This window comes from Gasterosteus aculeatus, unplaced genomic scaffold (assembly GCF_964276395.1).
Source record: "Gasterosteus aculeatus unplaced genomic scaffold, fGasAcu3.hap1.1 HAP1_SCAFFOLD_110, whole genome shotgun sequence".
Classification (NCBI taxonomy): domain Eukaryota; kingdom Metazoa; phylum Chordata; class Actinopteri; order Perciformes; family Gasterosteidae; genus Gasterosteus; species Gasterosteus aculeatus.
Window position 1 is genome coordinate 12189 of NW_027554964.1, and position 15106 is coordinate 27294.

The 15106-nt window shown below is 46.6% G+C and overlaps 1 pseudogene across 1 annotated transcript; it reads right to left on the reverse strand.

Annotated features, from left to right (window-relative positions):
• Positions 1-209: 209 nt before the first annotated feature.
• On the reverse strand, positions 210-10607 carry LOC144395187 (ephrin type-A receptor 3 pseudogene; annotated as a pseudogene). The gene is made up of 2 exons (XR_013457377.1): positions 10482-10607; positions 210-2865 (listed from the first exon to the last, which is right to left on the reverse strand). The product of XR_013457377.1 is annotated as an ephrin type-A receptor 3 pseudogene (transcript).
• Between the last annotated feature and the right edge of the window lie 4499 nt (positions 10608-15106).

Sequence of the window (15106 nt, forward strand, 5' to 3'; positions counted from 1 at the left end):
GTGAGGGCCTGTTGGTGCAGCTGTCCCACTCCAGGGTAACATAAGACCTTATTAGAGTCCATTAGACCTCTCTGAAACTAATAAGAGATTGTCAAATACATCCAAACATTCACAGAATTCACAGAGGGACAGGAAGCGATAGGAGGGTGGTACGAAAGGGCACAGGGGTCTGCCGTTTGTCCTGTTCTTATTTCTACATCGAATTTTCCTTTCAAATGTGTGTGCTCTAAACTTTTTTTTAAATAATTTAAGGATATTTTCCCTTTTAATGAATCAATATAAATTATTGTATGCAGCCATGCGACACTTCCATGTGAGAGATATTCTCATGATACACGTCATGACCACACAGTTAATAATCTAAATGGCACGGATTCCAGGTCTGTTTGGAACCATCTTTGCGTATTTTACATCTCCCCTTTATCCGTTTACATTTTCCACATACGTTTTTTATCTGACACCTGTGACGGAGTTTCTCCTGGCATCTGGACAGTCAGACGGGCTCGTCTGCAGTCCGCAACCCCGGAAAGAAAAGGTTCCCTTGGCCCTGACAGCAGGGGCTTGACCTGGGAGACTGTCTTTGATCTTTAATTATCACTGGGCTTGGCCCTGGAGAGGACAGAGTGGATGAACACGGGACCATTTGGGACGAGCTACAAAAACTAGGACGAAAGACAAACTGCCCCCCCCCCCTCAAACTTCTTACACTTTAAAGCCATTGTGGAACAGCTGCGATGTAGAGCACGAAGAAAGGGGCTTCTTTCAAATAGATGGTGCATCTGGCTTGCAGAGTGAGGAGCAAATCGAGTATGATATCGACCACAGGGAAGCGGCCGCGGCGAAAGAGAAAGGTGGGGATTGATGGCAGATGCCGTCTCAGCAGTCCTCCGTTTAGGATGGTCAAACTAAATATACAGAAACATGAATCAATAGAGGATGACATTAAGTATATGCCACTTCTAGTGGCATTTTACGTCAGGTACCGTGGTGTTTAAAAATAGCATGTGGGTTTTACACAGCATCTATTTGAATCAAATGCAAAACATCTTGCCGCAGAGATACGCTGATGAAGTTCTGTAACTGTAATTGAAGAAAGCTGCTCCACAGGCCGCAGAAGCCACATTCAGGAAATTAAATTTAGCTAAGTTATCTAGTTATTTTATGTCTGTGTTCTTTCTCAAGAGAAGGCCAAAATAAACAAACGGGAGGCGAATAACCCATTACACAGTGAGACTTAATCACACTGGGATGTTGTATGATGAAAGGCCCATTGTGACACTTAACCTTTGAACCCACTGGTTCCTTGATCCCAAAGGGGATGTAAAAGTCACTAAGGAGCATAATGTATTTAATGTCTGAGTAGTTCAGGTCAGATTCAGGGAAAATACGAGGAACAAGGACTATGAAAGAACAATTAACAAAGATATCTGCGAGCCGTTGTTCCTGTTGGTAGAACCATCAGCCGGTGAGCGTTTGAAGGAGCAATATGTGAGTTCTGCAGCACCGAGAGCCGCCGAAAAATGATGATGTCGCAGACAGTTTGAAAATGAAACGTAAAGCGTGGTAGGCAGACATATACTTTGGGGCTTTTATAACCACCTCCAAGCCAACAACAGACTTTGGGGGGAGATCGAGTATCCACAGGCTCCAACGTCTCCCCGTTCATGACTCCACCAACACCCGCAACCACGGCCGCAGTTATTCCATTATTCACCATCGGCTCCAGCCCACTCCTTTCTTCCAGGGTTATCAGTCCCATCCCTGCTACTCTGGTTAAGATCTTCCCATAGCTAATGATGTGTCACACAGAAGATTACTATTGAACTCATGCGCGCTGCGCTACGAAGCTCAAAGACCTGGAAAGCACATCACACACACGCATGGAAATACACATGAACAGCTGTGCAGTGACACTGTTGTGTGGCCCACCTTCAAAAGAACCCTACAGAGTGCACACACACACACACACACACACGTATACACAAAGGTTGGGGGGCCAGACATTAAACATTCTAGGCAGACAGATATTAAGTGTGACGCTCTTATCACCAAACACTCTGCCCGCTCCGCGGCCCTGGGAAGCTTTGCATTGCATCACACAGTATATTAAACAAGGACAGAAAGAGGACAAATACAGGAAGTTTGAGAGAACTGATGAGTAAAACACATGGGGGGGGGGAAGAAAGAAAGAGAGGCTGTCTTACTTTGGCAGGTGTTGCTTCTCTCCTCGTAGCCCGGGTTACACAGGCACTTCCCGATAGGTACGAGCCACTCCCCCTCCGTGCTGCAGTACATTCGCGGCGCCTCCTCCTCTTTGGAGTGATTGACGCATGAGCCTTTGACCTCCACCAGCGACTGGGAGTCCATGGGCACCGTGTCGGGGAACGAGGCCAGATTCCTCACCGTGTGGGGGCACTTCTTGAAGTAAACCCTCACTGAAACCAAAGCCACGCAGGCGCCCACGTCCTGGAACGCCAGGTAGAAGCCCTTCTTGGTCATGGGACCCACCTCGCGCACCTCGGTGTTAAGCTTGAGAATGCGATCCCCGAGGTCCATTTGGGTGAAGCTTTCGTCAGCGGCGATGGTGTCTATCTTAGTGAACAGGTGTTCTCTGAAGTGGCTCCCCTGGTCGTCGTCTGTCTCCTGGTAGAGGAGGTTGAAGGTCTCTTTGCAGGTGCCCAAGACCAGCGGGATGGAGTTGCAGTCCCTCAGGGTGAACTTCAGCTCCACGTATATCTTCTGGGCCGACTGGCGAGAGATCCAGTTGGTGCGCAGCCAGTTGTTCTGGCTGTACTCCATCACGTTGCAGACCTGGAAGGTCCGGATGGGAGTGTAGTGCTCATCCACCCCACTGATCTCCTCCCACTGTAAAAGACGGAGAGCAGGAGAGGTGGAGGAGAGAAACGGAAGACAAGAAGGTGCAAGGAACACAAGAGAGAGAGAGAGAGAGAATCACATGCAGGAGGAAAAAAATGGGGGAAATTGAAGGTTAAAAGAGCAAGAGGGGGGTGGTGGAGGGAGGAGATAAGGAAAGGAAACGTTAAGAAAGTTATGAAGAAGATTAGGTGAAAAAAGATGTGAAGATAAGAGGAAGAAATGAGGGTGACAGAGAGCAAGGAGGTAAAATAGGGTTTACAAATCATTGAAGGAAAGGGAAGGAGGAGGATAGAGGAAAGGAGGAGTAGACAGAAGAGAGAAAAATAAAGTTATTTCTACCCTGTAAGCATTAACAGATGAATTATTTAGATTCGGATTCACTCTAGCTGAATACTAAGCATCTAATAAACACTAAAGGGTGAAAAATCACACTACCAGATCTCTTATAATTACTCAAATTAATTAAAAGCAAACCTGCTGCCTGGGCCAGATTCGCAGAGCCCTGGGAAAATATCTCAGAGACGTGTGATTTCCTGTCTGGAAAATAAATAAATTTGTGGGAAGCTGCTTAATTGTTGTTAAATATTAGCCAGATCCTATAGTGATTTTTTTCCACCCTTTTACTAACATGTTTGGTTTTTTTTCTCTACAAATGAGGACTTTCAAGCTGCTGGTTATTTGCATCACAGAGCTACGGTTACTAAAAGAAACGTGCTGAATCCACTATGACACAAAAGAAGCTACGGAGTACAGACAGATGTGAGTGTATACCAGGGACGTTCGTGTCTATCTTACATTTTCCCTCCACTGGGAGTAAGCAATGAGAGGAGAGGAGAAAAGAGAAAGCGGGGTCATTCCTTTTTGAATTCAACACAGCGGGAAGACTCATTGATCATGCGCTTTGGCTTCGCCGTCCGGGGCAAATCGACACTGAATCGGAGCGATGATGAATGGGCAAACACCTGAAACACTGGGCTCATTGTGGTTAAAATGACAGTCATTAAAACGAATGGGCCTAAATGTGTAAATGGATGCTTTTTCTGTCTCCTTTTTTTTTTTGTAGTCTGTGAAATTTCCGAATTGATGTATGCCCGAATGAGCAGTGCTTTCTACAGAGAGAGAGAGAGAGAGAGAGAGAAACACTTTCTGGGTAAGTGGAAACTGAATTATCGCTCTTTTCACACCAGCATTAATGGAAACATAAACCCACACACACACATATATACATTCACATAAGGCTCATGTGAAGTGTTTAGAGTCCCGGAGCAGGCGGACACAGCAGGTGCTCTCAGCCTGAACACAGACATTAATGACGAGCTAAGGAAGTCGAGCTTCTCCATTACACGGTTTGGTGTGCGGCTGCGTCGGCGCGGGGGCACATCGATGCGTGCGCGGGGGTCAATGAGCTCTTATGCTGAAGGATGGCCTCTTGCTTTCCATCTCAGCAAAGTTAATGAAACAACCCCCGAGAGAAAGAATAATGAAGAGAAGGCAGCGAAAGTAAGAGAGATATTGCTGAAGTAAAGCGCCAGGACGAGGGAGGGGGAGATAAAGCGGGAGGGAAATTGAGGGCAAAGACTCCGTTGGTGTTTAGTCTCCCCGTCATGCTTTCGTTGGCGTCACCTCATTCATCTGAGTGCGAGTCCAAGTTGTCTCCGTATCTAACAATAACAGGCAAAGTAGACCGTGCCGAGTGGGGCCGAATGCTGAGAGGTTAACATTTCGCCTCACTTTACCTCGCGCTCGATAGACTGACTTAAAATATATGTGGAAATAACGATGTGATGACATGCAACAGCGATTCTCCGATGAGATTTTGACCAAACAGCGAGCAGAGGGAAGACGGGAGCTGCCAGTATGATTAGTGACTGTTGACATTACGTTTGATAAGACAATGTACTTACATAGAGTAATGCAAACAAAGCATCCTAATCTGCTTAGGCTTTATGTACACAGTACATACTTTCTGCCAGGAGGGAGAGCGGCCCAACTTAGAATCGACTCGTTTGTGCTGATTTGATGCATAACTTCTGTTGGTTAAGGATATTACCTTAAGACAAAATGTACTTTATCTAAAAAAGCCATGTGGGCATGAAGGTGTTGACACAGCGAGCTTGTTGTATACACGTGCCTTCCTTGTTTATGCGTATGTGTCATTGTAACAGACAGCATGACTAATAGTTTTTACGGTTTTGTTTACAAGGTTTAAAAATGACTTGTTTCTTTCATTTTCAAAAAAAAACCTAAATCATCTTTCTAAACTTTACCAATTTGTATCAAAAATTCAACAGGGACCTCGTAATGGAAACCCTGGTCTCTGGTGCCAAAGTTGTGTAAATACAAGACCAAAGCTTCTTCAAAGGAGGAAAACAAACATTCATGAATTGAATTTCTGGAGCACCGGGTGGCTTGTAAATCTTTGCCTCTCTACACAATTGCTTGTAGTCTCAACACAATGGCAGCAAAGGGCCACGTATAAAACATTTAACGTTATATATAAAAAACCTAAGAGGAGAGCGCAAATGTAAATTGAGCAGCTTTAAGTACGTACTCTGGATCGCACCCACCTCACGCGCTGCCCGTGTCAAGAGCTTCGCCACTTGTTGTTAATATTATTGCTGCATCTCTTTGTGCCACCTTTGATTTCCCGTCACCCTGAAACGTTTAGCTACTCCGGCTGAAACGGAACAAGTGGCCTGGGGGGGGGTAAGAGGGGGGGGAGGGGAGGCACAGTGTTTGCGCACTACTCTGCATGTGCCGATATACTTTGAGCTTGCAACTGTGTTTGTGGGCTGTGAAAAGGAACTATGATCCACTCCCTACTCTGTGTATGAGCACGCTGTGGGATTCTATGCATTTGTGTTTCTGCATAAACTGTGTGTGTGTGTGTGTGTGTGTGTGTGTGTGTGTGTTTGTGTGTGTGTGTGTGTGTCTGGATAAATCTCCGTCTTTGTAAGCAGATGTCTGGGAGAGCTGCAGGATTTACGTCTTTTCCCTTTATGTACTTTCATGTCCACCACTGGGATGCAAACCGGAGCTAAATCCAAAGCGACTGCGAGTGATTGCTCTCTGCTCTAAAACTGTCTTTGGGAGGGGTCGGAAGTTTGCCCCAAATCAAATCCAGGTGTCTGTGTATGCAACTGTATCGATGCGTGCGTGTGTGTGTGTGTGTGTGTGTGTGTGTGTGTGTGTGTGTGTGTGTGTGTGTGTTAGAGGTGCTATATCCTATTCCAGAATAGATGAACCGACTCGAGCAGCTCTTTTCCTTGGTAAATGCCACCTTTTCTGTGACGTGAAGATTGTTCTCTGGAGAATTGCACATCACACATCCAGCATCCAGATGCAGAAAAGCATTAGGAGAGTACTTTCTTGTAAATATACAACAATCAGCGTGAAGAACCAAACTTTGCCAAATCCAAAGTAAACATTTTGTGACCGCGCCTCGCCACCAGAAGCGACTAACGACTGTAAATGTGCAAAACTGTTTCTGTGTCAACCGGGATAAATAAAGGCCTGCTAAAGTGAGCAGCCACCTCTGTGATTCCAGGTGGGGTGTGTGGGGGGAGGGAGCAGTGTGGGTGCAGAATCCCCCACCCCCTTCCCTCCCCCTGTCGCCTAATTGATATATAACAACACAAGCACCCTACACCGGTCTTTGCGACCTCTGACCCCGACCCCCCGATGGTCCTAGCTGGGGCACAGTTCGGTGTGGTAGCCCCCGCTCTGTCTGATCTGTGCTGTAGGTAGGTGAAGCGGCTTAAGGGACAGTAAAATGGAGCGTGGTAACTCGATCTGCTCTTGACATTACAACGGCGGCAACAGGCACGTCTCACAGTCGCCCAGTCAGCACACCAGCTCGCCCACTTCAAAGAGAGGCGGGTCAATGGGGGAGTTACCGGGACCACTATAGGGGAACAATGCAATTCATACCAAGGCGGGATTGGAAGAAGCCGGGTTCAGGTGCAGTGTATCCTCGACTGTCCGTACTGCTGCTTCAGCTGCAGAGGGTAAATCTTGGAAGTGGAGCACCGCAACAAGTGCAGAGCTCTCGGGCTCCATAGAGGTCAGGAGGGGGGGGGGGGGGGGGTCACAGACACAACAACTGCAGCATATCAGTCAGAGGACATTTCATCAGCTGGTCCTGGGGGAAACCTAAATACACACTTCATGCATTCTCTTCTTCCTGTTTAATCCTTGCAACAATTGCTGAGGGGATCCTGGAAAATATTGTATTTTCAATCCTTTACCAGTGAGTCACATCTGCAATCGATTGATACTGTGGGGCACATTTGTTCTATTGGCAGATGTGACTCATGGCTAGTTTGTTATGCTTTTTAATCAAGCTGATGTTTTCTTGTTTGGGGGAAGGTTAAAGCATTTCCTGTACCAAGGCGTGGATTTGATGTCATTTTGAATATGTTGTCCTGTCCAGCTGTTAACTTAATGTCTGTCAGAGCATTTTCATCAGCTGGTACGAGGAGGTAAGTAGCCGCAAACCTATACTTCCTCATCCTGTCTGGGGCCTTGCTCTCACTGCTAATCTCCGTTGGGATTTTCTCTGTACTCTCTCTATTTCGGGGAGGGGGTTATGCTGGTCAGGCTGATTTTGCCGATGGGGTGGTAGTAGCAGTGCATGGGGGGAGTGGGGTTGGAGGGGGGGAAGGGGAGCCTTCGCTAAAGGGGTAAACCTAGTCGAAAATATAATACCATACTGCGCCTGCCCCCCTCCTCTTTCAAGCCCGAGAATTGGAATGTGAGATGTGAATGAGTCTGTGGGAGCTCAATTATTTTTTCATTATTGCTGACAGCATATGCAAAGCTGACACTGTGACTGTTGGCTTTTTTTCTATAGATGTCAATCATTTTCTTTTTGGACACAAAAGCTCAGTCAACCCCATTGTTCCCTTTTTAACCAGTTACACGGTGCTGTGGAGAAGGAGCCCAAATATGTAAAAAAAAAAAAAACATTGCACTGTCCGAGCAACGCACATTTCCAGTTTTTTTCTTCATTTTATTGCTATTTTTTAAATTAATTAATCCCATGAGGAACCTTGTTTGATGTTCAGGCATAAAAAGAAAGCTGTTGTGTGAAATTGTTACTGTTGTATAGCACACGCTACGCTAATACAACTAGTAGTGAAGATCGACGCATGAGATCGTGTAGGAGATAACGTGTAGATTTTAATGGACGTTGCATGAGACCAAAAATACCCGTTTACATTATGGACGCCCTGTAGGAAAAAACATATTATCAATACACATCGGTTTTAAAATAAGTCAAGTTTTGATTTTATTGGATTGAAAAATACTGGCTTTGAAAGCTTTTTTAAATCTACACTTTAAATATTCAAACCTTTCAACCATTGTAGTTGTCACAAAAACCAGCTAAGCAAAGCTTGCACTTCTTGCTGAAGACAAAACAAGACTGTTGTGGAATCCCCCGCTGGCTCCTATGAAAAATGGACTTCACTTTGAACGTGCCCATTATTTCTATTTTGTATGCACAGCCAGTGTCTGGGGTGTTGGTTTGTTGCTGAAGAATGCTTTCAAAGCACACAAGAATGTAATCTTTAACACTCTTTAGTCTTATGAAGGGCTAAGCCCCCTGGACAATGCTCAGCAATCAGCCTGCCTCCCAGACAGATAACAGTATATCTGAAATCACACGCACTTCACACACACACACACACACACACACACGCACACACATGCACTTGTCAGTCTAGCCGGTGGCTCCGGAGTGAACGTCTTGGGAAGGCTAAGCTCTTAATTTGTTCGGACCAAAGCACGGTGTGTCTCAGTAGGCCAATAGCCATGGCCTCTCCATCAACGTGAGTGTGTGTGTGTGTGTGTGTGTGTGTGTGTGCGAGGGTGCTCAGTGCCACTGACACATTATGAGAAATCATTTGTGAACGGCAGTCTCTCCTGGCAGGCTGCTTATCAGAGCGCAGTCAGCGGATGACGTGAGTAATTACAGATGATTCACCTTGAGGACTTGATCATCAGCAATATCTCTCGCTCTCTCTCTCGCTGTCCCTCTCTTTCATCCTTGTTGGTCCTCCCCTCACTCCTCCCTCCTCCCTTTCTTCCTGTCTTCCCTTTGAACGCCTCTGTCTCTGCCATCCCCGCGTTGCCTCTGTGGAATCGCCCTCTTTTTGAATGACATTGGCTCCCAATCCTGCAGCATTGCTTTGAACCGCGTTTTTTCTTTCTGAACTCGCCCAAAGGAAATAACGTGAGATAAAGCAGAGCTTGCTGCGTATTCCCCCCCCCTCCCACCGTCACGCATTCCAATCAATTCCGAGTGGGATCATTGGATCAAGTTTCCGATATCGTATTTTCCTACACTTTCAACTTCTATTATTGCACAACATCGATCGCACTGAACGCCTTCTCCTTTTGGGTGATTCCTTTCATTGTGGTTCACCCTGGTGAAGAAACGGAGGATTTGACGGTGCCGGCAGAGTATGTGGCCGAGGGAAACGAAGTCTGGCAGCTCCACGGAGCAAATGACTGGATTACCGTAAGCCACTGCCGAGGAGCAATTCTAACACTTAATAAAGAAGAAACGAGGAAATGTGTCTCTATGAGTGTGTGTGTTTGTAGGTGTGGGCCGGCCCTGAGGCACAGTAGTCTAACTAGCCACACAAATAAACACTAAGCGGGAGCCCACCGGAGGGACTCTGGCAGAGAGACCCTGATAGATGAGGCTGTTGAGAATTTTTCCCCCCAAAACAACGGCACTCAAAGCTGGACAGTTTCCAAATGTAATCAGATTGTTTTGTTTGTGTAGAAAAAAGTTACACCATTTCAGCAAAGATAACTTTTAAATATAGGTGTTAAGATGTATATTTGTGCAATACACAGTGACTGAAAGTAACACCAAAGCCAAAATACGGACGTGAGTACTTTGATATGGAATTTAAGAATTCTCGTTTTGTATTTTTGTGTCACAGACTTGAAAAAAGTGTGTTTTATGGGACTAGCAACAGTAGTGTTTTATGTGTGACAAATGGGGTGGTGCGTATTTTCAATTGAGAACAAATGGATTAACAAGTGAGATCTTAACAATGGAATTACAACGTTACCATGCAACAACAGTAAAATGGTGTCGATGTAATATTTACTAAAAAAGGAGCTTATCGGGTATCTTGTGTGGATGCTTTATTGTCCACGACCTAAAATCCTTTAATGCCTTAATCTCCCTTTAAACACATGCACACTCAAATACACAAACACCCGCACCGTGCATTTTCCCTTAAGCATCTTGACCATATGGCGAGCTCCGAATGCTTAACCTTCAACCCGAGAGACGAAGAATGGACCGAAAAAAGCGTCTGAAGAGAAGTGGGTTAATCTGCACTTGGCTCATTGGGTCAACAAGGCACAGGGAGAACCACGGGAGATGAAAAATCCCCATTTCGTGTGGTGTGTGCGGTTGAATCCACAACTAGTTCATTTGTCACCCCTGCACCCCTCCACCCCCCCCCCCCCTACGTGCCCCCCCCCCCCCCCCCCCCCCCCCCCCCCCCCCCCCCCCCCCCCCCCAAATGTAAGCATAAGGAGACATGATGTGGGTAGATGTAGAGATAAAGGGTACTCACCCCATGCGACGGGTAGGAAATCCATCCCAACTCCCCTTGGCTTGCTTTAGAGTCTAAGAGGTTGACTGTGGTGAGAAGGAGAAAGGGAAAACAAAGAGAACATGTGAGTGTCTACTCCTTGTTAGCCCCAATTAGCCTTCATCTAATCCCACAGGAGGGATCGCCAACCTCCAGCGATGATCGTGACTTTATTTACTCAGCTGCCACACACACACACACACACACACACATACACGACCACACAAACATGCTACACACATCCTACGCTGACCAGCCGAGAGAGTCAGCTTTCTTGTCTCGCTGTGTAGAGGATCAAAGCAGAAGTTGGCCGGGAGAAACCTGGCGACAACAGCGATATCCTGAAGAGATGTTTGACTCAAACGGTGCCAACATTCCAAGAAAAACCAACAAGAAATCTCCTCGGTTTTGACTCTTAACCCCTGTTCTCGTTACGCCCCGGACACATGACGATCGGAAGCACAACCACATCAGATCTAAATTCAGATGTAATCTCCAGTTTGGTCAGAAAGGCAATATGCGTCACCGAGGACGGAATAAAACTCCATTATTTCATTTTCTTTTTTTTTTGTAATATTCTTTTTTTTTTTGTGTTTACAGCTAAAAATGAATTCACATCGAAACAGAGTCCGAGATGCGGAGAAGGAAATACGTGTCTCATCGAGGAATCTGGAAAAATTAGACGGTCCATTAGTGTTAAGGGTTAGGGTTTCATACGGTGAACATTATGCTCCCACAGCAGCCGTGTCAGTACTCGGTGTCATGACATGGCGGTCACCTGATGGCACTTTTATTCCACACCTCCTCTCACCAAATCAGTTCACACTGCCAAAGTGCTGATCACAGATTCTACTTGCCCACCCTTTATGTGGGCCGAAATCTACTCCGACGTCGAAATGTGCCCCTCTGGCGATACTATTCTTAGTGTGTTCACATGGCTGTGGTGTGAGTTATTGTCATCGAGCACAACTGTCAGCATGGACCATGACATACGGAGGGGGGAATGTGCAGGCCGCCTCGTGCTCCGAGGATTCCCCACTTAGAACGTCTGTTTGGGTCTATCAGGACACGATAGCTAAACACAGCCACCTCAAATTAAATAGCACGAAATATTTCAATAGCAACAGTAAAACTGGGGAAAATAAGTTGTCGATATAGATTTATTATTGAATAGTAACAATTCTCCCAAGGAATATTAAAAAAATCGGCGTTGCTGTGATTAATAACATGCACGAGAAAGTGCAGGATGAAAAATCAGCGTCAGACAGATGGTGGAACCCAAAAGTTCCGTTCTTCTGATGGTCTCTCCTCTTTTAAGTTTGAACCTGAAACTGAGTGAGCGTCTTTCCTCATCAAGAGAGCGAATCAGTCCACAGCTCAACACACACAAAACAGGGCCTACCCAGACGCACAAATACACACACTCACCCAAGCGAAGGGCCCGCACACACACACGACCAAGTGAAGCAGCCGTGGTGCAGTCGGGCCCCCGCGGCTGCAGCTCCACCCGTTGTGAAAATACGAGGAGTACAATCTCCCTTTACTCTCCCGTTGGACGCTCCAGTGGGAAAGAGGGGACACGCGTCTCCGGCGACAGGCGAGGACAGTATTCGTGGGTCGGGAATGGCCGCCGCGGCATTGTGAAAACTGCTTCCCAGTCCCGAGCAGAACTGAATACGCAGACTAAAGTGATTTTTCCCGCTGCACGAACTGAACTGTTGCTTCACACGAGAATAAAGGTTGAGATTGGAAATGGCGATTTTCTTCAGGCGAGTCTGATAACTATCAGCCGCCGCGGCATAATAAAGAGCGCGAAAGGGAAAGTGGAGGAGAACACACACCAACTACCAAAATTCTGGATTTGAAATACCGGAATTGAGGCTCACCTGAGCCACTCAGCCGCTTGAGTGGCAGTCGACACATTCCTATTAGAGTCTAATGAAGCTATCTGTTCATGTCAGATAATAGCAGCTCAGCAAGCAGGGCCATTGCTTCCAATTTACATTTCTCAACGAGCCGAGCCTACCACTCAAATTGGGCCAAGCGGGGGAATTTGATAGCAGAAAATTAGACGGCTCTCATATCGGTGGAGGGAAAAAAGCCCCCTCCAGCTGCACTTGGCTGAGGAAATCATCACCCACGCACACGCGCACGCACACACACACACACAAACACAAATGCATGCAAAAATGACCAAATCGCACCAAGATGCGGCCTTCGTCCGAGGAGCTAAGCGTGTAAACGCGCATCGTTAAACACATGCGTTTGTACTAAAACATAAAGGAACGCCTGCTTACTGAGCGCACGCAGTCTTGCAGATGCTCACTAAAAACACACTGTGCCTGCACACAGGTGCTCAAAAGAGGCACGAAATAAGAGTGTATACACAAAGAGTCTCTTTCTCACTCTCACTCCCTCTCAGCCACACACACACACACGCGCGCGGTCTGTTAGCAAGCTAGCGTCAGCCAAGCATGTAGCCCCTGCCCCATCAGGGAGTGCCTCTGAACGGGAACTAGGAGTATTAATAGCAGACTGAGCCAGCCTGTCTGGGAGCGAGCGATTCATCGCAGAGGTAGAAACAGGTGAATCAATACATAAAGCTCCAGGCCGCCATCGAACACCACGAAAAGTTTGAGAATGACCTCTGGCTGCACGCGGACGGAACGTCCTGCTGTAGGTTTCATGAAAGGATGGGAACGCATGGAGGGTGTGCTAGTTGATGCGCGTTTGCTGTATCGTCAAAACCGGTAAATGTAATTCTAATTTAACAGCTAAATTAAGCTTAAATATCCAGCATACAGTCAAAGCCAACAGCCCCTCGCTTCCAGTAAAGACCCATTCGAAGCGTAATCCCCGCGCCAAAGACACAATTAAAATGTCGGACGAGCGGAAGAAGGAGCCGTCAGTCGGTGCAGGATCAACAACACATGGCCTGATCAGTAAAGCAAGACCTCCTCCATCTGGACTGTGTCGCTCCACCCGGACTGGAGAAGAAGGGGAGGGGGAACGGCGCAAACATCTACCATCTCGCTGTAAACAGCGTGCAGGGGGGCTTTGTGGCTGCAGCTCGTGCAGCTCGCTCTCTGCGCATGTGGAGTGTTGGCAGGCCGCAGTGCAGGCAGAGCGGGGCGACTTGTGTCTGTGTTAAAGGGTGAAGTGTTCACCTCCCATTATGAATTATTCAAGTGCACAGTCGCTCTGTCTGATGTTGCTGCTGCTGCAGCCCCTCTGCCCCCATTCCTCTTTCTTTCTTTCTTTCTCTCTTTCTTTCATTCGGTTCTTTCTTCCATCCATATACCATCTGCCTTGTACTTACTGTCTATAGGCACAGAAGGCATGTAGGCTGAAATTTACACTTACGGGCATACAGCACCTCTGCACACGTGCTGAATTATCATATTTGTCTTTACACACTAAGAACGCCACAAAAGCCCACATCTTTTTTGTTGTTGTTGTTGTTTGTTTGGGTTATATCTCAATCTGAAGTCTAAAACGCCTGCTGTTGAAATGAAAAAACGGGCCCCTCCGTCTGCAGCTCAAGCTTTGCTCAATGCACACACATGAATATAAAGTCCTTTAACTTGTGTAGATGATCGCGTTCATTTTCAAAGAAGGGGCGCGTGTGAGCACATTTGCAGCACCTGTGAGAGGTGCCATCGCTCACAAACGACCGTCTGTCCCAGCGGGACCTCAGCGCCGGCCTCTGCGGGCCGAGCCTCCCTCCAGCCGGCTAAAAATACCCGCGGCCTCGCGACGCCCTGCTGCGCGCGAACATCGCCCCACGTAAAAGGGGGACACGGTGCTGCACCACCGCGGGGCGGCCCCCGACTTGTTATTATGCTTTTTTCCCCCCCGATTTAACATTGACAACAAATATATATTTATACATATATATTTTTTTGATATGATATATTATTTCCAGGCAAAAGCTTTAATGAGTCCGTGAAATAAATAATATTCCGCTCAACTTTTCCCTCCGAAGTTTTATACACGACCTGAAAGCCACAGGGGGAAGGTTCTTAAACGCAGTGGATAAGACGGGACGGGGAATTACTGGGAAAATAACTAGACCTCTTTCTTTTTCTGTGCATGGGGAGGGAAATAATAAAAACAATTTAAGTTTGCTCCTGAGCCACTACAAAGAGCACGTTCGTCCGGCTTGGAAATATGTTTCTCTCTACGTCTTAATTCCGTAATAATCAATGGATTTCCAGTAAGCCAACGAACATTCCCACAGAGCCTTCCAAGTGGTAAAACAATATTTAATGCGTTTTTCATATTAACTGATATCCATGTAATATGAAGTCAAAACACGTTATTACAAATTTACTGAGGCTTTAACGACCGCCGAATAATCGAAAGTTCGCAGAGGGGCCTCCTTTGTGAACTCTGGGGGCCAGTTCATAATCACCTGCCCCCTTTCTTGGTGTAAACACGAGGCACCCTCAGGTGAACAATATGGGAAAGACCTGGCAGTTGTCAGCGTGAATCAATGCATTTAAAAGTAGCGCAGATGCGTCCCGCCATTAAATAAACAAGTCGGTCAGTCGGCATCAAATGTGATGTAAAGGCCTGCGCTGTCCGACAATGGAACTCAGTGTAAA